The 25227-nt window shown below is 37.8% G+C and overlaps 1 long non-coding RNA gene across 1 annotated transcript; it reads left to right on the forward strand.

Annotated features, from left to right (window-relative positions):
- Positions 1 to 4714: 4714 nt before the first annotated feature.
- Positions 4715 to 5234, forward strand: LOC149682748 (uncharacterized). Its single transcript, XR_016365522.1, has 3 exons — positions 4715 to 4858; positions 4926 to 4974; positions 5045 to 5234. It is a non-coding gene; the product is annotated as an uncharacterized LOC149682748 (long non-coding RNA).
- Positions 5235 to 25227: the final 19993 nt, after the last annotated feature.

The following is a 25227-nucleotide window of genomic DNA, read 5'->3' on the forward strand; positions in this document are numbered from 1 at the left end:
GATACATTAGGCCAGTGTGACTGAGTAACTTATAGGGAGCCAGTATATGATTCACTCATGTTTATATAGATAAACTTAAACTTAAAACACGATCGGAATATCTGAATCACAGAAGCGTTAGCCTGTATTGTAAATTCACGGTGGCTGATTGCTAGTAGCTAGTGGAAATCGGTATTACTTTCTGTCAAATTCGTTTTGAGTGATATATAACAAAACCAAAAGTAAGAGCGCGCAAAATATCTACAATTTCAAAAAATGGGAAATTAGAGGAAAATTATCGAAATTATAGGAATCAATAGGAAGACATCCGAAAATAGGAAAAAAATTATAAAATTTAGGAAATGTGGTCACCCAGCACAGGTCTATGGAATATGTTTGTGCACAGGTGTATAGATTGTTTTTGTACACAAGTCTACGTAATAATTTTTTAGCCTAAGTCTTCGGAATCTATTGGTATTATTGCATCCACTGTGCTTTGCACGTGAAAACGACGGGAAGGCAATTTGAGTTGAACTGGGCGTTGAAGCAATCAGGGATTAATACTTCTATAATAGATGGTTAGGGCCTTGTTAGTTCAAACGCGGTAACTAATAAACGAGCAACACCACAAGACTTAAATGGAGCGCCTGCTTTTCAGTATAAGTTTTAAAATACTAGTTTATAAACCGTTTTAATTCATATTAAGACTGAAGTGACAGATATTAATAAAAAATGTCTTTGTACACAAAGACGCGAAAAAGTAAGAGATAAGAGTAGAAAATTAATTGTTTGAAGTAACAGATATTCAAATTTTCATTTTTGAAGACGTGATTATAAAACATCAATTATTTGAAAAAATTTCTTATCTTAGTTTTTTTCACAAAAATTTCAGAGAAACTACCTTGATACTACTGTTTATTTTCTAGAAACATTTGCTTCAAGGAAGTTCCAATACTCGGATATCTGAAAAATAGAGCTAAAAGAATTTATTTTTGTATTTTAAAATTGAAAATATTGCGAACCGAAAATTACATTCGCCCTTTGACTGTGATGTAGTTATTTGAGTCAAAAGGATATGTAGCTTGATCGTGATCTTTTGAGAGAGATACAATACGTCAATTTTTGAAAACTCGAAAACTTTAAAATTAACGAACACGTTTTGTTAAGTTTTCATGCTTATTTTATTTTGTCTGCTATGAACGATTTTCTCTCCGTTTTATTCTCCTTATAGGCCCGAATACTCAAACTATCTCCAAATTTTAAAAAGAAAATAAAATGCATACGTTTTCTTTTTTTAAAATGATGCACATGTTTAAGGATAAAATATATTACTTAAGGAATTTTGGTGAAAAAAACTAAGATAAGAAATTTTTTCAAATAATTGATGTTTTATAATCACGTCTTCAAAAATGAAAATTTGAATATCTGTTACTTCAAACAATTAATTTTCTACACTTATCTCTTACTTTTTCGCGTCTTTGTGTACAAAGACATTTTTAGCCATATCGTAGTATACGATAGGCTCTTAGTTTGACTCGAGCCGTCCGTCCGTAGTAGTAGTAGTAGTAGTGGCCGGGGTTGTCGCTTCGTTATCGTCAGATTTTAGCTTAAAAGGAACTTTATATTACCACAACCCACCCATAGGGGTTACTGGGCTCGGTTAGAGATTTAATTTTAATTAAAATTTTTGCAGGTCAGACCCGGGAATCGAACCAGGGTCGTTGGCGTAGTCGACAAACACTCTAACCACTGATCCATAGAGACTCGGTAGAAACTTTGAGTTTTTTATTATTTATTCTTATCTCTAAAATGTCGGGTTGATGTGGGGTGGCGTACCTCTTATTCTGTGGGGTCGGAAACTTTTGAATTTTTATCTGTGGGGTCGGATACTTATGAACTTGTATGTTTGGGGTTTTTATATTTATTTTCTTTTTATGTATGTGCTAATTAAATAGATAACGATTTTCCCCGTTTCCTACCGCGCTCCTCATGTGTTTCGTTCTCGTTCGGTAGCTATCGTCATCTATGTTATGTTTGACTGGAACGTTTTGGCGGTTAATTCAAATGTGGGTTTAGATAGAGCTAACATAGTGTTAAATGAGCGTTATGCGTTTGATCATTTTAGCATTGCTAAAGGTAATTCGAGGGGATAATCACTAAAATGCGTAATCACTATAACTAAACTTTCTCTTTCAAAAGTTTCTGGGCATAAGTCCTTGTTAGAAATTTATAAGATGCGATAAGTGTGCATCGGCATAAGTCTATGTTGTAAACTCATCGAGGGGATTATCACTAAAAACTATCTGTTCTTCGATTCGCCGGAATATTAGAATTACAGCATAAGTAAATTTATACGGTTATAATTTAATCACTGTTTAGAGTAGGGAATCGAGGGGCTATTCACTCTGATTTTATGCACGGTAAATCATTTAAGCATTGAAAAAGATAGCGCTATTCACTCATTAGGGTAAGGTATAGAGGGGTTATCCACTCATTGGGTAGGGTATAGAGGGGCTATTCACTCGTACGATATGGCTACTATTACGAGCCCTTGGGCCGTCTTGTTTATTAATACGATAGGCTCTTAGTTTGACCCGAGCCGTCGTAGTAGTAGTGGCCGGGGTTGTCGCTTCGTTATCGTCAGATTTTAGCTTAAAAGGAACTTTATATTACCACAACCCACCCATAGGGATTACTGGGCTCGGTTAGAGATTTAATTTTAATTAAAATTTTTTCAGGTCAGACCCGGGAATCGAACCAGGGTCGTTGGCGTAGTCGACAAACACTCTAACCACTGATCCATAGAGACTCGGTAGAAACTTTGAGTTTTTTATTATTTATTCTTATCTCTAAAATGTCGGGTTGATGTGGGGTGGCGTACCTCTTATTCTGTGGGGTCGGAAACTTTTGAATTTTTATCTGTGGGGTCGGATACTTATGAACTTGTATGTTTGGGGTTTTTATATTTATTTTCTTTTTATGTATGTGCTAATTAAATAGATAACGATTTTCCCCGTTTCCTACCGCGCTCCTCATGTGTTTCGTTCTCGTTCGGTAGCTATCGTCATCTATGTTATGTTTGACTGGAACGTTTTGGCGGTTAATTCAAATGTGGGTTTAGATAGAGCTAACATAGTGTTAAATGAGCGTTATGCGTTTGATCATTTTAGCATTGCTAAAGGTAATTCGAGGGGATAATCACTAAAATGCGTAATCACTATAACTAAACTTTCTCTTTCAAAAGTTTCTGGGCATAAGTCCTTGTTAGAAATTTATAAGATGCGATAAGTGTGCATCGGCATAAGTCTATGTTGTAAACTCATCGAGGGGATTATCACTAAAAAATATCTGTTCTTCGATTCGCCGGAATATTAGAATTACAGCATAAGTAAATTTATACGGTTATAATTTAATCACTGTTTAGAGTGGGGAATCGAGGGGCTATTCACTCTGATTTTATGCACGGTAAATCATTTAAGCATTGTAAAAGATAGCGCTATTCACTCATAAGGGTAAGGTATAGAGGGGTTATCCACTCATTAGGGTAGGGTATAGAGGGGCTATTCACTCGTACGATATGGCTACTATTACGAGCCCTTGGGCCGTCTTGTTTATTAATACGATAGGCTCTTAGTTTGACCCGAGCCGTCGTAGTAGTAGTGGCCGTGGTTGTCGCTTCGTTATCGTCAGATTTTAGCTTAAAAGGAACTTTATATTACCACAACCCACCCATAGGGGTTACTGGGCTCGGTTAGAGATTTAATTTTAATTAAAATTTTTTCAGGTCAGACCCGGGAATCGAACCAGGGTCGTTGGCGTAGTCGACAAACACTCTAACCACTGATCCATAGAGACTCGGTAACTTTGAGTTTTTTATTATTTATTCTTATCTCTAAAATGTCGGGTTGATGTGGGGTGGCGTACCTCTTATTCTGTGGGGTCGGAAACTTTTGAATTTTTATCTGTGGGGTCGGATACTTATGAACTTGTATGTTTGGGGTTTTTATATTTATTTTCTTTTTATGTATGTGCTAATTAAATAGATAACGATTTTCCCCGTTTCCTACCGCGCTCCTCATGTGTTTCGTTCTCGTTCGGTAGCTATCGTCATCTATGTTATGTTTGACTGGAACGTTTTGGCGGTTAATTCAAATGTGGGTTTAGATAGAGCTAACATAGTGTTAAATGAGCGTTATGCGTTTGATCATTTTAGCATTGCTAAAGGTAATTCGAGGGGATAATCACTAAAATGCGTAATCACTATAACTAAACTTTCTCTTTCAAAAGTTTCTGGGCATAAGTCCTTGTTAGAAATTTATAAGATGCGATAAGTGTGCATCGGCATAAGTCTATGTTGTAAACTCATCGAGGGGATTATCACTAAAAACTATCTGTTCTTCGATTCGCCGGAATATTAGAATTACAGCATAAGTAAATTTATACGGTTATAATTTAATCACTGTTTAGAGTAGGGAATCGAGGGGCTATTCACTCTGATTTTATGCACGGTAAATCATTTAAGCATTGAAAAAGATAGCGCTATTCACTCATTAGGGTAAGGTATAGAGGGGTTATCCACTCATTGGGTAGGGTATAGAGGGGGCTATTCACTCGTACGATATGGCTACTATTACGAGCCCTTGGGCCGTCTTGTTTTGTACTATGCTGTTATAGTCATAGGAGAGGGGAAATTCGCGGAATTGAGAAATCATTCGACTTGGTTTGGTTGGGGGCTTGGGGCCGGGCGCGTTTAACGATCGGTTAGGTATCTTTCTTAGGGACGGGATTTCAGAAAGACGGTTAGTAAGAAACGAATTGAGCTTTCTTCATATCGCATGAAGTCAATTGTGTTCGGAACTGTTTTATATGAAGATGATAGGTAACTATTAATAAAAGCATCAAAACTATATCCATGCCTGGTTTTAATTCATGCTTTGTTTTATCAGGATAATTATTTTAGTGGTGTTTGGTAATGAACATCAAAAATAAAATGAGGTAAAAATCGAATGTTAAGTTTGACCAATCTAAAAGATTAGTGACTAAACATTTTGTGACTTTCATATAGTACGTATACACCAGGACGTTACTGATAATTTAACAGGACGTGTGAATAATGTTTGAAATTATTGAGGTGGGAGAAGTTGCTCCCTCTCTCAGCTTTATCTTCAGTGCCATGTTTTGATTGTGAGGCATTCTACGTCAGCCAAGATGGTCAAACTGAACTGTAGCCTTTCTCTATGCAGCCTCTTGGCTTAGTAACACTGGGAGAACCAAAATGAAATTGAACTGGGTTACTGGACGCTTGGCAAAATTTAAATGGACGCTCGCGATATTTTAAATGGACGCTCGCGATATTTTAAAAGGACGCTCGTGATATTTTAAATGGACGCTCGCGATATTTTAAATGGACGCTCGCGATATTTTAAATGGACGCTCGCGATATTTTAAATGGACGCTCGCGATATTTTAAATGGACGCTCGCGATATTTTAAATGAACGCTCGCGATATTTTAAATGGACACTCGCGATATTTTAAATGGACACTCGCGATATTTTAAATGGACGCTCGCGATATTTTAAGTGGACGCTCGCGATATTTTAAATGGACGCTCGCGATATTTTAAATGGACACTCGCGATATTTTAAATGGACGCTCGCGATATTTTAAGTGGACGCTCGCGATATTTTAAGTGGACGCTCGCGATATTTTAAGTGGACGCTCGCGATATTTTAAATGGACGCTCGCGATATTTTAAATGGACGCTCGCGATATTTTAAATGGACGCTCACGATATTTTAAATGGACGCTCGCGATATTTTAAATGGACGCTCGCGATATTTTAAATGGACGCTCGCGATATTTTAAATGGACGCTCGCGATATTTTAAATGGACGCTCGCGATATTTTAAATGGACGCTCGCGATATTTTAAATGGACACTCGCGATATTTTAAATGGACACTCGCGATATTTTAAATGGACACTCGCGATATTTTAAATGGACGCTCGCGATATTTTAAATGGACGCTCGCGATATTTTAAATGGACGCTCGCGATATTTTAAGTGGACGCTCGCGATATTTTAAATGGATGCTCGCGATATTTTAAGTGGACGCTCGCGATATTTTAAATGGACGCTCGCGATATTTTAAATGGACACTCGCGATATTTTAAATGGACGCTCGCGATATTTTAAGTGGACGCTCGCGATATTTTAAGTGGACGCTCGCGATATTTTAAGTGGACGCTCGCGATATTTTAAGTGGACGCTCGCGATATTTTAAATGGACGCTCGCGATATTTTAAATGGATGCTCGCGATATTTTAAATGGATGCTCGCGATATTTTAAATGGACACTCGCGATATTTTAAATGGACGCTCGCGATATTTTAAGTGGACAGTCGCAATAGTTAGAATATTTTAAATGGACACTCGCGATATTTTAAGTGGACAGTCGCGATATTTTAAGTGGACAGTCGCAATAGTTAGAATATTTTTTCAAACTTCGTATTTATAAAAACGTTTTGAGGATACAGTGTATAGACTAATGGTGGTAGAGAGGGGTGAATGTTGTGATTCTTTCTCGTATAACCGTGTCTAATCATAGAGCTGTCTGGCAGCTTCAAGAGGGAAAGGGTGTAGCGCTTCAAACTATTGTATCTATAAATCGAGACAGGTTTGGGAGAGAATAGGTAGGCTAAAGACATTTTCTACGATTTAGGAAAGGAGGAAAAACTTATGCGTCATGCACTGCACAGCCTTAGACCATTGTTGGGTATTGTACAACCTTAACACATTGCAAAATAATTTTGGTCTTTGTTAGCAACATCGAATGATAGATAATACCAGGTGGTAATTAGCAAAGGAGATGTATGTATTCATCCTTATTGGCATTAAGGGGTAGTATGGAGTGGTACTTGCTTCGTTACTTTGAGTGGGGTAAGGGTGTGATGGTGTTGGAAAATTTTTGTGCCGGCTCGCTAAAAGCAAGGAGGATGAATAAGAGAGAAGACTCGTTTAGGAAATGTGGAAATAAAAACATGCATCGGCGCGTAAGCCGTTGGTAAAGGCGCACGTCACGTGATCGTTCTTGCAAACGAGGAATATTCAAAATTATAAACAAGCTGATGAGGCTAGAAAAAGGGGGCTTGAACGCATGGGCGAGAACGTACGCTCGCTTGCCGTGAGGGGGTCGTGGTAATCATGGTAACTGGGGAACGCCACAGTGTAATTGAACTGCGGACTGCGTGCATTTTGTCTGACTCTGAACCTCCTCTCTTATAAATCCGCTTTGCTACCTACCGTATAGACCATTTCGGAAATTAAATACGGTACCATTGCGGTATCCTCCTTGGCGCCATGAAACCCCGCTAGATTCAGTGCCGCTCGGGCTCATTCTGGCGTCTCTTCTTGGCGCGAAGGAGAATACCCCAATGGCCGCCTCTCCCTTGTGGGTTGGTTACTCAGTATTTATATTCCGAAATTTTCTATAGTTTGTAGGTAAAGGGGGTCTGTAAACCAGAAATGTGGTTTTATTTTTGTTTGGGTTCTAAGAATTCGATCCAGATCCACGAATGTATACCATTTCTCAGTCTTGCGGATGGTGTTAATTTCGGGAGGGTAATTGAGGTTTTCCTACCCTTTTATCAACTCTGCTTTAAAGTGAATTTCCGGGTGGCTAGTGCTTCCCAAACACACCCATAATATCGGCCGGTTCTGACATTTCTACCTTGAATACAAGTTCATTCGTTCATTATTTTAAAAGGAGATAAAAGAAATGTTTAGGTGCATTGGAATGTGGTCACCGAAGAAATGGAGATAGAATTCAGTCTCGTCGAGGGGCTACTGACTATTATGGTTACTGCAGTGATTATAATACTATTTAATCGCCGCGTGTACCCAGAACAACTCGCCAATTACACATGGCAAAGGTAATTGTAAAGCGATTAACGAGTCATTTCATTTCAGAAAGAAGTATGTTCGAAACACTTCGCAAATATCACACGATATAAGGAATTAGATCGGGATAACCAAATCATTTCACGTCAGGTGTTCACAGGATATAAAGAAGGATCACGTCCCTTTCGTTTGAAGAATGTTCAAACCAATGTACTTTTTCAGTTTTTCCAAGAAATAAATAAAAATGCTCATTATATACTCTTGTTCAACCTCACTTGACAGTATTGTAAAAGTTGAGGAGCATTAACCAATATATAATGGCAAGTACGGTTTCTCAAGGTCGGATAAACAGGAGTATAGATATTTGTCTCCATAGTTTCATTTTAAGTTAAAAATATCGAATCGAAAAAAATAGTGAATCTTTATAAAAGACCTTTCTATTCAAAGCTACTAGCCTTTAGCACATAGAGAGTGAGAAAATGGATTGAAAGGCGTGTGTATGGCATTGGGAAAAGGGAATAAAGGAATCAACTATAGGTGATTGGTTGTCAAACTATTCAGGTGGTCGAAGCTACCCTGCCCTTATTTGAAAAAAAAGGGGGGGGGGAGGTACCTCCTTCTTACAGAGAAAAAACTTAATAGTATTGCAATGTTAGGGGGTTTCAGTTTAAACCTTTGCCCTCTTAAAACTCCGAACCCCTTCTTGGTACCGCAGTCCCCAGGATAATCATGGCAGTAAGACTATAGAGTAATGGCACCTCCCTGCCTTTGGCTACGTTACGCTCTATGAGAAATTAACATGGAGTGCCACTACTCTATATAGGGGCAAAAAGAAAACCCAGTCTGGCGTTTTTCGTCCCCCCGTTTAACATTCTTAAGCTATCCCTACCATCAACGGTCACGTGGCGCGGGCATCATCCATGAGGGAGGGAGGGTTTGGCGAACCTAAAGGAAGCGTGGCTTCGTCGTTGGTGCGGTAACGGATGGGGGAAAGGGGGGGAGTAGAAAATTCGTTAGAAATAAACTGAGTTGCAAGCTTTTTCGCCTAGGCGGCAGCACATTTTCTCGGCGTTTGGAGCTACACAGGAAAGTTTCACTAAAGGGGCGCCAACCGAGCAGAGTTCCCCTTTAAGCTTTCGGTATTTTCCTACGAAGTCCAATTCGTTCAAATAATGGTGAACCGGATATTTGGAAGAAAATAAAAGAAATAAATGAGAAAGAATAGCAAGAATTCCTAAAATATTTCGGTTACAGCTGACCGCCTTCGCTGTGGTAGCTAACATTTGGTTGACTTGCCCCTTTCTAAAATCTTCGACATAAGCGAGCGGCGTTGTCTCAGGACCGGGAATAAGCGCAGGACACTGGAAATTTTCCAAATTTTAAAATGCCCCATAATTGTTTTTGAAAACTAGAGGGGTCACTGGACATCTTGACAAATAGATTTTTCCGAAGACTTGATATCTTGACAATGCAGTTGCGACAATACTTTTGCACACTCGAGTGGACAATGTCATATAAATGTTCCTGTTAAAGGGGATATTTATAAGAAATTTTCTTATTTCCGGCCCTGAACGGTCAACTTTCCTTCAAGACGTAAAATAGGGGCAATTTCATTTTCATGTTTATAAAAATCATCAGATCCTGGAACCAAATTAGAGTGTATTCTTCACTCCGACAGAGGGAATTGCATTTTGATCGAATTTTTGCCTGTTGATTCTTATTGCTATGACCGTCTAGCTTAAATGACCATGGTTTCATTTTAAATGTATTGAATATTGAATCTGGTTTCTATAACAGGGACAGTTTCAAACGCGGAAAATGAAATTGACAAATTAGCTTTTGAAGATGTCTCAGACAAATTAAGGTTCGAGGATAGCTTAGAATTCAGCAACAAAATTCTTCTCGACGCCCTCAAAACTAAAACACCGAAAGAAACAAGGGCTAAAGAAGAACAGCTGGAGAGCGTATTGCCTTTCCTGGATCGTTACACGCTTGCTCTATTCGCCAACAGTGCTTACAAAGAACGAAAGGAAGAGGATACTGATGAGGGCTACTATGGGGATATTTTGGCGCTGCATTTTGGCATCCAGAGCAACGCAGAATTGTCATAGCGCATAGAGGAACCCAATTCACCAACTTGGACTCGCTAAGAGCCGATTTAATGGGAGTCGTGTGGAATCATTATGTTAGACAAATGTTCCGCTTGCACATTTACGCCCCTACTTTATGAAGATGTCAATTCAACTGAGGAAGAATACAACGTCCAATTCGAAATATATTTCACTGGACATTCCTTGGGTGGTTGGTTAGCCCAAGTAAAGACATTTTTCCTCAAGTACTTGAAGTTGGAAAAAGGAAATTTCATCAACTTTCGAAATCAAGAAGATGCAGGCGCGACGTACAAAGGTTACCACGCACACACTGAAGTTTTTGATAGCCCAGGTTGCAGGAATGTGCTGAAAAAATGAAAGACGATTTTGACGTTCGATATGCTGATAGAAAGATCCAACTGCATCGCCTGGACATAACCAACCATATCTCGTCACCGAATATCGTCAACTGTTGCAATAAACATGTTGGAAAATTGTACCGAATTTTTCCAGAAATTACCATCTTTGAGGATACTCTTGAATACATAATACAGTCTCACGCCCTCGAAGGTCTTTTAGCAAAGTTGAAAACCCCATCATCGGATGAAATAGAAGTAATCGATTGGCCCGAAATTGAAGTCACATTCTGGAAAAGTACGAAAGCTATTGCAAAAAAAGTGGGGCTTACAGTTATAGAAAAAATTACAAGAAAAAAAATTTCGACACGGCAAAACCACTCTTTCGGTAACGAATATGAAAATTTTTGGAAATTTGCCGAAGCAGTCAATAAATTAGAAACGCCAGATACAACGGCATATTTAACATACACCGATGGACCTAACTCAAAAGCGCAAAAAGATTTGAAAGTTCGGTATCAAGCGAAACTCGTTCAGAAAAATCAATGCCACGTCAGCGTTTTCACCGATTTGGAATTAAAGTTTTTGCAGCTTTTCCAGCAATTGAAAATAATCCCGAATAGAATTTTTGACTACAATCAAATTTTGGATCGATTACAAGACAAGATAAAACCTAAATTGGAACCATTATGTCTTCAAGGTGATATCGTTACCTGCGACTCTGATTCGGATATCCGTCAACTTGTGCCATTCGTTAAATGCTTGCTTCGACTTAATCCCGAATTTAATGAGAAAACCGAAGTTGCCTTAACCCATTTTGAAGTCAGGAAAACTATTTATAGCAACATATCTCAAACATCCCTTACAAAAATCTTCTTAAGAACTCTTAAGAAAATTCCTTGGGAAATTTCTTTGGAAATCCTTAAGGCGTTCTTTAGGAAATTGGGGAATATTGGCCTCTTTTTCTTTGGAAATTACTTTGGAAATACCTTTGGAATTTTCTTGGGAAATATCTTTGGAATTTCCTTGCGAAATATCTTTGGAATTTTCTTGGGAAATATCTTTGGAATTTTCTTGGGAAATATCTTTGGAATTTTCTTGGGAAATATCTTTGGAATTTTCTTGGGAAATATCTTTGGAATGTTCTTGGGAAATATCTTTGGAATTTCCTTGGGAAATATCTTTGGAATTTTCTTGGGAAATATCTTTGGAATTTTCTTGGGAAATATCTTTGGAATTTCCTTGGGAAATATCTTTGGATTTTTCTTGGGAAATATCTTTGGAATTATCTTGGGAAATATCTTAGGAATTATCTTGGGAAATATCTTTGGAATTCTCTTGGGAAATATCTTTGGAATGTTCTTGGGAAATATCTTTGGAATGTTCTTGGGAAATATCTTTGGAATGTTCTTGGGAAATATCTTTGGAATGTTCTTGGGAAATATCTTTGGAATGTTCTTGGGAAATATCTTTGGAATGTTCTTGGGAAATATCTTTGGAATGTTCTTGGGAAATATATAGAGAAGTGGGTAAATTAATTTAGCCACTTGAAACGAGGATAGTTCTTACATGCAGAACCATATCCCAATACAGGAAGTGTAGTTCTTATATGCTGAACTACACCCCTTATAGAGAGGGAAGTTCTCGCATTCAGAGTGAAGTTGCTTTAAAAGTCAGACATTTAATCGACTTATTAAAAACATCCGTAAACGGCAGAAAGTTTTAAACCTTGTGCAATTGTATGGGGTACTAAGTGGGTTTTGGAGGCTTTAACGGCCAAGCAGTAGATACAGACGTCGTTGTTAAATTTAATAATGTATATTCACTGAGAGTTTTTCGAGTATCAGAAACGCGTTTAACCTAATTTCCTCTACAATGTTTTTAAAAAATATTTATTTTGGACTCTAATTACGCTCGAAATAAAGATAAAACATGCCATAAGAGAATTAAGCAAAAATTCCGACTGACAGCTTAGATTCCCTGTAAATCTAAACATAACGATTTTAATTACTCTAATTTTACTTTTAATCTATTTTATCCTATTTTATCCTTTACATAAACACCTCACGGATTATTGAAGGCAAAAAAATATAATAAAAAAATAGGTAAATGTAACATTCCATTTCAGCGCTTGCCTAGCCTTAGCTACGGGACAAGCCTTCGTGAAACGTTTTTAATTTTTTTAACCTTCAAGTTAATGTCTATCTAGGAAAACTTTAGCTAAACAATTTGGGTAAAAATATTTTGAGATAATTATATGTAAAGCATAATTGCAATATATCTGGCCCTTTGAAATTAATCTCTTGAATTCCAAACGAATTTCGTTGGAAGATAAACCCTAGATCTTCTCTGGAAAACCAACCCTAGAGCTTCATTGGACATTTATCTCAATAATGCTAACGAATTTCTTTTGGAAATAAACCATGGACCTTCTTTGGAAATTGATCTCAAGAATTCTAAAGAATTTCGTTGGAAAATATTCCCTAGACATTCTTTGGAAATTTATCTCAAGCATTTCTAAAGAACTTCTTTGGAAAACAACCCCTAGACCTACTTTGGAAATTTATCCCTAGAATTCCTAAATAATTTCGTTAGAAAATAATACCAAGAAATTCTTTGGAAATTTATCTCTAGACTTCCAAAAGAATTTCTTTAGAAAGTAATCCCAAGACATTCTTTGGAAATTTATCTCTAGAATTCCTAAAGAATTTCTTTCGAAAATAATCCCAAGACCCTCTTAGGAAATTTATCTCTAGAATTCCTAAAGAATTTCTTTAGAAAATAGTCCCTAGACCTTCTTAGGAAATTCATCTTTAGAATTCCTAAAGAATTTCTTTAGAAAATAGTCCCAAGACATTCTTTGGAAATTTATCTCCAGAATTCCTAAAGAATTTCTTTAGAAAATAATCCCTAGACCTTCTTAGGAAATTTATCTTTAGAATTCCTAACGAATTTCTTTAGAAAATAATCCCAAGACATTCTTTGGAAATTTATCTCTAGAATACCTAAAGAATTTCTTTAGAAAATAATCCCTAGACCTTTTTAGGAAATTTATCTTTAGAATTCCTAAAGAATTTCTTTAGAAAATAATCCCTAGACCTTCTTAGGAAATTTATCTTTAGAATTCCTAAAGATTTTCTTTAGAAAATAATCCCAAGCCATTCTTTGGAAATTTATCTCAAGAATTCTTTAGGAAATTCCATGGAAGTCTTTGGAAATAGTTTCTTTGGAAAATGATCCCAAGGGCTCCGTAGGGTTCCAAAGAAATTCCTTTAGAACTCTTAAGAAGATTTTTGTAAGGGATACCGAAAACAAATCGACGATTTAATCAAACTAAAGGTCGAAGACTGCAAAGATCCATGGCATGCTTTATTAAAATTTTTCGAGAATGAGCATGACAAAGTGTGTCAAATTCAGGCTCAGTATGGAACCGATGTCGCTATGGCGAAGGCCCTGACGACAATTCCAAGTTCACAAGAAAATTGTTTAATTTTGGCCTTTGAATTGCAAAGTTTATTAACAACGGAAACTTTCTTCACTTCGAAGGAATTTGTAAAAAACGAAAATTTGGGAGAAACGATAATATTGATCGAATGCGCTGGGGAACTCGGCTCGAATACCGAACGTGGGAAATTTCTACAAGATTTGCGAAAAGAAATTAAATCTATTAAGACTAATATCAAATTAGTTTTAATAACGGATGGAAATAACCAAGATTTAAAGATAAAGCCTGTGATAAAACATGACGGAATCACGTGGGGCGAGTTGACCACTGAAGCTCAGAAAGATCTAATGAAGAGAAAAGTAACCAAATTTCAAGGAAAAGAAAACTTTAGTTTACAAGATCTCTTTTTCGAAGAGGATTTTATTCAATTTGAAGAAGTTCTGAAAGGGGAAACTCTAGTTAATTTGATTAAAAATAAAGTCATGACTGTCGGAAAGGAGCTCCAGAGTCTGGGTGACGTCGAGGATTATTATATTCCACGAGAGTTCCAACTAAAATATGTTATTGATGAAAAATGTTTAAACAAAATAGGCTCTTCCGAATTAATAGCTATAAAGGATCCGCGTTTTGCAAATAAAGAAAACTGCGTTCAAATAACGAAAGATGAGGATTTTCAACGTTTATGCGAACAAAATCCAGGGAAGAACATTCATTGGTTAAAGTATGCTTCAAATTCGAAGTTAATTTGGTACAAGTCACGTGGTACACTGGATTATCTACGAGAGTTCTTGGTCAAAGAATTGAGCTCTTTCTATTCCGAAGAAACATTGATAGAAAAATCTGGCAAATCATTGATAATTTCCGACACTCCTGGGATGGGGAAATCAACCGTGCTTTCTTTATTGGGCCAAGAAATTAAACTTAAATATCCAAATTATTGGGTAATTAGAGTCAACTTAAACGAGTGCACCAAGACTTTAGAATCGGCGAAAAAAGAAGAAATTTCCATCGCAAATCCAAAAGAGTTATCGGATTTTATGCTGAAGTATATCTTACCTTGCAGCGAAAACACGAAATTAGAAACTCAGTTTGAAGAAAAGTTGTCCGAAAATTCGTTAACCAATTACGGGAGATTGGTGTTACTTTTCGACGGATTTGACGAAATTAGTCCGACTTATGATACCCAAGTCATAAAAATTCTAGAAGAGTTGATGAAAACTCGTGTCGCGAAAATTATAATATCAACTAGGCCGTGTACCAAAGAATAGTTGGAAGATTGTTTCAGCTGTTGGGCCCATACTATGGTACCATTTTCGAAAGAGGATCAAATGGAGTTCGTTGTTAATTATTTGCAAATACAATTTAATATCCTGAATATAAAATTCCCGGGAACGCATGAAGTTTTAAATAAATGCGTCTCAACATCAATTGACAATTTATCCAACTCTATAAATGATATCGAAAGAGAGTTCATGGGAGTCCCATTACAATGCAGATTATTAGCGTCGTATATGCTCCGTAACATTTCAAATGGACAATTCGCAATGATTGACAACGTATCGTTTGTGGATTTGTACGAAAATTTCATTGAAGGTAAAATGGGAATTTACGATACCGAAAAGGTTTCCTCGACAGACGGTAACGTAGCTACGAACAATGCGCTAAAAAGTATGAAAACACTAATACTTCAGAAACACAGACAATACGCTCTTCAACTTTTACTGTCTGAAAACGTATATGAAGAATTGAACTATCCCGAATTTGAGGATGAAGGTGGTCAAGTTGAGAATTCACTTTTAAAGGCGGGAGTTTATATCGGAAATCTGACGTTTATACATCGAACCTTTGCTGAATATTTTGTAGTGGATTACCTTTTGTATCTAGCTAAAATTACGGAAAGAAAAGCAGGCGCCTGGAATAAATTGACAATTTTGACTCGAGAAATAATGATACAAGCGGGATTTACAGTGATTCGAACCTTCCTCGATGTACTCATTCGAAATGAGAAAAATTCCAAGGAGACTGAGAAGATTTTACGAAGTTACATCGAATTTTTAGATGACAATTATCCCACAAATCCACCAGCGTGCCACAATGCCTCGAAAGAAACCGTATTACACGTACTAATCCGCGAAGGTCAATTTGATACACTCAGCAACTTGATCGACCTTTTATCCAAAGATAACCAAAGTCTGTTAAAGCTTTTAGTTCAGTATGAGGAAAGACAATTCGAAGAAGTTGAACGGTGGGAATCTGATGGCTCCCGTGGATTCTTTTCGCCTTTGTACTTGGCTTGCCGGTTTGGTTATACTAAAATCGTCGAGAAGCTATTAGAAGCCGGAAGTGACGTCAATCCACTAGAGTGTGACAGATTTAGTCCCTTGTATATTGCATGCGAATTTAGTCTTATGCAGAATGATGCCGATGTTGAAACAAGCCCTGGTATAGGTAAGTTCCAATGTTTTTATTTGTTTCTGCTTTCATTAAAATGCATAGTTTTTTTTGTCATCGGTAATTTATTTCTTGCCAAAATTAATAATTCAGAAATTCTCTCTTATATAGTTTGTTATAAGACTAAAATATTTTATCTACTGATTGTTTTTACTGAATTTTATATCCTTATATTTAAAGACACCAATATTTTATTAGGGATATCAAAAACCGCCCAATTTAACCGAAACCCGTTTTTCAAATCCGGAGCACCGTCTTTTTCAGTTTTTTAATTCTTTGGTTAAAATCGAAACTTTTTATTGAGTTCACTATTCACGTTTCAGTCACTTGAATTTTATGCCCAGCACTTTGTAGTGACGCAGTGAGTCAGCGACGTCAGTTTATTTGCATGATTTCTGAAGGGTAAAAAAAGCTTCAGTGTTTCGTTACTCCTCACATTGCTAAGTGCTTCTGTTTCTGTCAGTTTTTTTTTGGATCGGTTAAACCGGCCTTTTTTAAAAACCAGTTAACCGAAAACTGGGTTTGTGACAAGTTGATATCCCTAATTTAGATGCGACACGTGTAATCTTTATGGTTCCACGCTTACTAGAGTACTCAGTACTCGCTCACTTCTCACCATTCTTACTAAGTGTAGACGTGGACAGAAATATTCCCAGTGTCGCTTCTAATTTTTCGCGAAAACACATCTTCACTTTGTTATTCATAATTTAAGGTTTCATATTTGCTTTAATCTTTCTCGTGAAGTATTATTAACCGTTTAAAATGCAATTATTCCCCAACTAACTATAAACTTAGGCAGGAGTTCATAATAAGAAGTATGAAACTAGTTAAAAAGCCCGTAACAACAATGTGTCGCCGTAAAGCTCAGCGGATTCATACGCCTCTTAACTCCCAAAGAAATAGTTACCCAAATTTTTAGCGCCCACGCGCATTAACTTACTCACTTCCGTTTTAGCACTATTTTTATCTTGTGATTTTGGGAGCTAAAATGGCTCGCGTCTGCGTCTGTCAGGAGTGTCGGCGCGGTGGAAATTTAAGTCTTGGGTAAGAAGTTGCAAGGCTTTTCGATGGCGTTTTTAACATAGTTACCGATTTTTTTTCGTGGCCGAATTTTAAATGAGAAGTCAAGTAAGTTATAAATTATATTTTGAGACCTATTTTATAATTCTCCGTCCGTTATTTGAACAATAATCAACATTCAAAGTTGGAGTTCTTTTTAAGGCGAAGAAATGCGCCGTCTGGAATTAGGCCTTGGTCGTTGGTCCGAAGGATGTTTACACGTGGATGATGGATGTACAGCTAATAACTAGCGTTATTAGTACATCAAAGGTTTTAACCATTAAAATTAAGTGGCGCCGTTGGACCATGGCTTATATTTTCCGAGAAATTCAATTTATCGGATTTTATCCGCCTTAAAAAGAACTCCAGCAACTTTGAATGTTGATTATTCGTCAAATAACTGACGGAAAATTATGAAATAGGTCTCAAAATATAAATTAGAACCTACTTGACATCTCATTTAAAATTTGGTCATGAAAAAAATCGGTAAATGTATTAAAAATGCTCAAAAACCGAGTCCACTTCCGAAATTTTTTTCCCATAAGCCTGGATTAAGAATCATTGCGAGTGAGGAAATTTGTTTTCACGCTACAGGATAGGCAACTACCTATCTCGGACGACAGTTTATTCTGTATATACTCTGCCACAGCATCGGTTGTCAGCACGCGCAAAGCTAGGGGTCTATGTAACCTAGCTTTGTGCTTACTGACAAGAGACGGTAGTAGGCTGTAGGCAATTTCACATGAATTTGAAACTAAGGCCTAGAGGCCCGTGCACTCGAGCGAAAAAACTCGCGGATATTTTAAATCCTGAAGATTCTGAAGTTTTTTGTCTCTTGACAGCACCTACAAAGCTACGCTACATAGACACCTAACTTTGCACCTGCTGACAACCGATGTTGTAATAGAGTACATATAGAATAAGCTGTAGTCCGAGAGAGGGAGCTCTCTATCCTGTTCTCCACGCGCATTCTTTATCCATGGAAAAAGCATTACGATGAAAACTGGGTTGGCAGCGCAACTAACGGCCAAAGTCGGAACTAGGGGCGCTTTTGCTAGTCGTTTTTTAACATGGGGCTCGGGTAAAGCTGGCAGGCCTTCTACCGCCGAAAGAAGGTTATTTAATGGTGGAATTCATAAACGTCGGGTGCAACGCAATTTAGCAGGGATGCCATATTGGGCTGGAAATCCTCCAATTGGGCTTCGTCTCTAAAAATTTGGCTGGAAATAAAAGGGTTGGCTGTTGGCTGGAAATTGGGCTTGTCGGGATTTTTCTTTGGCTAACTAATTCCAAATTTTCACGATAAATTATTGGCTTGTTTTTGGGCTGGACAGTTTAGATCTTAGTCAGTTTTTGGGCTTCTTTGCGAAATAACGATTGGCGGATTTTTGGGCTTGTTTCCAATTTGATTTTGGCGGGTGTAAGGTTTTAAATCTGGCATCCCTGCAATTTAGTACAGGCAAAGGCAGGGCGTCGTGCGCAAACGTCCTGCCTTTTGCACACGACGCCTTGCCTTCGCCTGTACTAAATTGCGTTGCGTCCGACGTTTATGAATTCCACGTTAAGGCTGCTTTCAGCAACCAGAAATAAAAACATCGATGATTAGAAGATGACATCGATGTCTTACTGAACGCTTTTTCGCGACTTTGGGTGCAACGTCATGATGCTCATCGGATGCCCATCAGAAAATTCAGATGTGAGAGGACGTTTTTTTAGTGAGCATCGGATTCATTCATGAATACTAAAAACATATACATTATTTCGGTAAAAGAAAAGGATTATGACAGAATTTTAAGAGGTAGGCGTTTTCATTTAGTTGATAAATTGAAGTATAATATCTTTGTAAATAGTTCGGCCTTATTATTTATCCTTTGCCATAACGTTATCATAATATCGTCGCCATTTTGAAAAACTATCGACTAAGCAAAATTGTGCCGTTCAACAACTGCAACGTCATCATGACGTCAAAAGAACACCGATTTCATTTTCTCAAACATCGATGTTTTTCCTGATGAGTGATAACATAAGAAAATAAATATAGCTTCCTATAAGTATGAATTTAAGCCATGTAAACAGCATTTTCTTCCATTGAAATTTGTAAAAAGTTTCTGATGCCACCTATTAAGAGTTTTTGGCGTTAAAAAGATGAAATATTTGTTTAGAAAATTTCAAATTGTATATCGTAATTAAATAGTTAAAGGTCTAGAAGTTATTATTATGATAATTATAACTGATTAAGTACATGTCAAAATTATCATAATAAATTAATAGATGGCGCGAGATTTTGACGAACGAGGCTAGCGCCTATACTGGTAAGGAGCATCTTGTGTCTCTACGGGCGCAGCGATATTTCCCAGGCCCATGGTACCTTTCGCGGACACCTTAGGTGGCGGCGATGGTTTCGCCCCCCTTTTACTCGTAGTACCGAAACTTCTCCCACGGGGCATAAAAGCGTAAGCGCGCCAAATTTGGGAGCAAATGCTGTAGTATAAAAATGTACTACGTTTCATACTTATAGGGAGCTATATATTATTTTCTTATGGTGATAATGAACGCAGCCATAGTTGGCCATGGTGTTACTGAGAATTCCGCGGTTCAGTTAAATAACAAGGGGGTTATTATGAACTCCTGACCTCGGCTATACTTCGGTGCGTGATTAGTTACACATGCTCTTTTTTAACTAGACATGACTCGAAAACAAAGCAACCATGTTAAAATTGCAGAACTTTTAATTAATGCCGGTGCTGACGTGAACTGTGGAGACTCTAAGAATAAAGAGACCCCGTTACACGTTGTTTCATTCCTTGGTAAAATTGATGTCGTGAAATTGTTACTAGAACGCGGTGCTAATTACGATTTAAAGAATGACGACCGTGAAACGCCAATGCACCGTGCCGCTTATAGGGGCCAGGTTGATGTCGTGAAATTGTTAATAGAACGCGGTGCTAATTACGATTTAAAGAATGACAGGGGTGAAACGCCAATGCACAGTGCCGCTTATAAGGGCCAGGTTGATGTCGTGAAATTGTTAATAGAACGCGGTGCTAATTACGATTTAAAGAATGACAGAGGTGAAATGCCAATGTACAGCGCCGCTTTTTGGGGCCACGTTGATGTCGTGAAATTGTTAATAGAACGCGGCGCTAATTACGATTTAAAGAATAAATTGGGTGAAACGTCAATGCACAGAGCCGCTATAGAAGGCCACTTTGATGTCGTGAAATTGTTAATAGAACGCGGTGCTAATTACGATTTAAAGAATAACACGGGTGAAACGGAAATGCACCGTGCCGCTTATGAGGGCCACGTTGATGTCGTGAAATTGTTAATAGAACGCGGTGCTAATTACGATTTAAAGAATGACGACGGTGAAACGCCAATGCACCGTGCCGCTTATGAGAGCCAGGTTGATGTCGTGAAATTGTTAATAGAACGTGGCGCTAATTACGATTTAAAGAATAAATGGGGTGAAATTGCAATGCACCGTGCCGCTGAAGAGGGCCACGTTGATGTCGTGAAATTGTTAATAGAACACGGTGCTAATTACGATTTAAAGAATGACGACCGTGAAACGCCAATGCACAGTGCAGCTTATAGGGGCCACGTTGATGTCGTGAAATTGTTAAGAGAACACGGTGCTAATTACGATTTAAAGATTGACGACGGTGAAACGCCAATGCACTGCGCCGCGGAAAGGGGCCGCGACGATGTCGTGAAATTTTTACTAGAACGTGGTGCTAATTATGATTTAAAGAATAAATGGGGTGAAATTGCAATGCACCGTGCCGCTGAAGAGGGCCACGTTGATGTCGTGAAATTGTTAATAGAACGCGGCGCTAATTACGATTTAAAGAATGACGACGGTGAAACGCCAATGCACCGTGCCGCTTATGGGGGCCACGTTGATGTCGTGAAATTGCTAATAGAACACGGTGCTAATTACGATTTAAAGAATATCAAAGGTGAAACGCCAATGCACATTGCCGCTAAACAGGGCCGCGTTGATGTCGTGAAATTGTTAATAGAACGCGGAGCTAATTACGATTCAAAGAATGAGAAGGGTGAAACGCCAGTGCACTTTGCCGCTTATTGGGGCCGCGTTGATGTCGTGAAATTGTTAATAGAACGCGGCGCTAATTACGATTTAAAGAATGACAGAGGTGAAACGCCATTAAAGATAGCTCGTGGACGTAAACATGAAGATGTAGTGGAACTGCTTAGTGGGTATATTGATCAGGGCCGTCGGGAGAGGGGGATATTTTCCCGGGCCCGAGACGCGTGTATTGTGTCTTAAGGAGGGCCCGCAATTTTTTAAATTTTCAAGTGGCCCACAAACCTTTTCGTCTACCTGATATTCATGATTCTAAAACTGGACTCGGTGCCGAATTAACACCCTCGGGGGCCCCTAGGCACTAGGTGTTCGCAGACCCTAACTGGTCCTAACCAGGAGGAGCAATATGACTTTAATGAATACTTCAAAATAACTTATTATTATTATCAAAATTTCAAATATAAACTTTCTTAAGCTGTGCGCGTATAGCGATTTTTTTTATTTCGAACTGAATTTGGGTACTCTTAAATTTGCATATCGGGTATCGTGGCGGGTACCCGAATTCTGTTATCGGGTATCCGGGTAATAAAACTTAGCGGAAAAATGCTTCTCTTGGGAGTCTGCCCATTCAACCGAATACCATTGGAACGAATCCCATTCGTCCGAAAATTTCTAGCCAGTATTTTAAAATCTAGCCTAATGGCGGTTTTCTATAAAAAAGGGAATTTTTCCCCATTCAATCGAATCCCATCGAATCCCATTGGAACGAATTCCCTTCAACCGAAAGTATATTAGTTTTATAATTCATTTAACAATGTTACGCCTTTTCCAAAATATTTATGTTTAGCTTCATTGACTTCTCAAATAATATGCCTTTTCCAAAACATTACTGTTATGTTAGGTTAGGTTAGGTTAGGTTGGGTTAGGTTAGGTTAAGTTGGGCTAGGTTAGGTTAAGTTGGGCTAGGTTAGGTTAAGTTGGGTTAGGTTAGGTTAAGTTGGGTTAGGTTAGGTTAAGTTGGGTTGGGTTAGGTTAGGTTTGGTTAGGTTTGGTTAGCTTTGGTTAGGTTAGGTTAGGTTTGGTTAGGTTAGGTTAGGTTTGGTTAGGTTAGGTTAGGTTAAGTTGGGTTAGGTTAGGTTAGGTTAAGTTGGGTTAGGTTAGGTTAAGTTGGGTTGGGTTGGGTTAGGTTAGGTTTGGTTAGGTTTGGTAAGGTTAGGTTAGGTTAGGTTAGGTTAGGTTAGGTTAGGTTAGGTTAGGTTAGGTTAGGTTAGGTTAGGTTAGGTTAGGTTAGGTTAGGTTAGGTTAGGTTAGGTTAGGTTAGGTTAGGTTAGGTTAGGTTAGGTTAGGTTAGGTTAGGTTAGGTTAGGTTAGGTTAGGTTAGGTTAGGTTAGGTTAGGTTAGGTTAGGTTAGGTTAGGTTAGGTTTGGTTAGGTTTGGTTAGGTTAGGTTAGCTTAGGTTAGGTTAGGTTAGGTTAGGTTAGGTTGGGTTCGGTTTGGTTTGGTTTGGTTAGGTTTGGTTAGGTTAGGTTTGGTTAAGTTTGGTTAAGTTTGGTTAGGTTTGGTTAGGGTTGGTTAGGTTTGGTTAGGTTAGGTTAGGTTAGGTTAGGTTTGGTTAGGTTTGGTTGGATAACCGATTTTCCATAATATTTTTATTTTCATTGAAGTCTTTGCATAATAAAAGCCGGCTTTTTCCAACAAATTATTTTTAAAAAGATTCTGGAGCAATTAACGCTGCATTTATTAAGTTCCTTGAACAATAAATATATGCCTTTTTCAAAATATTGATTTTTTTACGGGTCATTTCAGGTTGGCTTTAATTCGGCTCGGTTACAATAGAGGCATCCTTTTAAACTTGGGATTTGACCATCACAGTATAGTCATTTATATAGGAAAGTGTATTGATAGACGCAAGCTTAAGGACAAGGGTATTTTATTTAAACCAAAAGAGGTATTTTTTAATTCAGTTTTAAAATACGGCGTTAAAAATATATCTTTTAATAGCAATGAAAATTTTATGATAATAAACCCGCACATTTAGGCTATATTCGGTCCAACGGGATTCGGTTCAATGGGACATTCGGTCTAATGGGATTCGGCCCAATGGGCCAGGAGCCTTCTCTTGTACTAAAAATTAGATGTAACACCAATCGGATAAAATGATTGCAATTTTTGTATGTCAAGTAGAGAAAACTGTACGAGATCATAAACTAATCATCGACTATTAAGTTCCCATGTCTGAATGGGATCTTAAAGAGGACTATAGTATTGCTGTGTATAATCCGTCTCAACCCAACTTGGTATAAAATTAAACGAGACACTACCGTCGTGAAAGCCTTCCCCATAGCATTTAGGCCAGGACAGATAGGCCAATAAAGGGCTTGACCTAGAACATTTGAACATAAAGATGAAAATTGGTACATGTGTTGTTTTTGACCCAACAAAAAATATACTAAAAGTCCCCTGCTGTAGAGCTCGAGCTTTGGCCGCCATCTTGGAAAATGGCCGCCGTGAATTACAGCTACAATGTATTCCACGTTCTTCTTCAAAAATTATGAAAATTGGTAAAATTTATAATTGGAACCACATGAACATCATGGCAAAATTTTACAGCTCTGTGTTCAAAAGTTTGGTCGCCATATTGGAAAATGGCCGCCGTGAATGCTAGGTACAGTATATTTCACCATGTTGTTGGAAAATTATGAAAATTGATAGGTATTATAATCAGAGCTGTGTGAATCTCATAGTAAAATATTGAAGCCATTAGTCAGAAAGTTTGGCCGCCATGTTGGAAAATGGCCGCCTTCAATGCCATTTAGATACAGTATATGGTTCAAAAATTATGAAAATTGGTAATTATTATGTTGAAGACCGTCTAAACATCATACTTGAATATTGAAGACGTGCTACTGATAGTTTGGGCGCCATATTCGAAAATGACTGTTCGAAGTGCCAAATATATTACCGATATATAAATTTTTTAGATATTTTTTTATTGAGTAATTTCATGAACGTGTAAAACGCCATAAAAATAACTATTTTCGAGTCTAAATTATCGACCCATCTTCAAAAATGGTCCCTGAAATATTACTATCCTAAAATCTGGAAAAAAGAAAAGGAATGCCATATTACTCGGATTTTGGTTAGGATAAACCGTTTTATATGGGGTATTTACATTCTAGTGTCGTTAAGGATTGGATTTAAGACACATTTTTAACATTTCGTTCATATTTCTCGTCATCCTGAAGAATTTTTATTAAGGCTAATACCTTGACAATGACCACACATTGCCCAGCAAGCTAATCCAGATCGTCTACATTCACAGTTCTTTATACAAGATGTTCTGCAGACTGCAGGTACAAATAATGAGTGTTACAAAATCATCTGATGCCGGAAGGAGAATGGTGTGAATGGGATTAAATCGTTTCCTAGCTATTTTGGACTTGAAGATACACTCGGAAAAATTGTAGTTTTGCGGTGTCGGTTGTTGGATTAGGCTTAGCGAGAAAAAATGAGGACTTATGCTCCAACGGTTCCATTATACGTGTAATATCTATATAGTTGAAGCGTGACGTGTCAATTATCACCCTAAAAAAAGAAAGATGCAATATGGTCATTAAAAAAGCGCAACAAATTTGTAGGATGTTGATAATCTGTCATTACTATAAACCACGCCTTATCATAACCACACCCAGTTACAGCACGTAAATGAAAGAAATGTTCTCTTAACCTTTTTAACTCAAAGGACTTATCGTGGCGGAGGGGGCCGGAGTTCGGTGTGACGGTTCGGGAGTTCCTTGGGTTCGCCCTTGGTTCAGACCGTTCCTTGCCCCATTCCGTGAAGGTTTTGCTGGGCCGCTTCGCCCCCGCCCAGGTGTTGCCATGGCTCGCCTCCGCTA

Source organism: Phalangium opilio, unplaced genomic scaffold, assembly GCF_054372755.1.
Source record: "Phalangium opilio isolate 3A_F unplaced genomic scaffold, DU_Popi_V2 ptg000038l_1, whole genome shotgun sequence".
NCBI classification, from domain to species: domain Eukaryota; kingdom Metazoa; phylum Arthropoda; class Arachnida; order Opiliones; family Phalangiidae; genus Phalangium; species Phalangium opilio.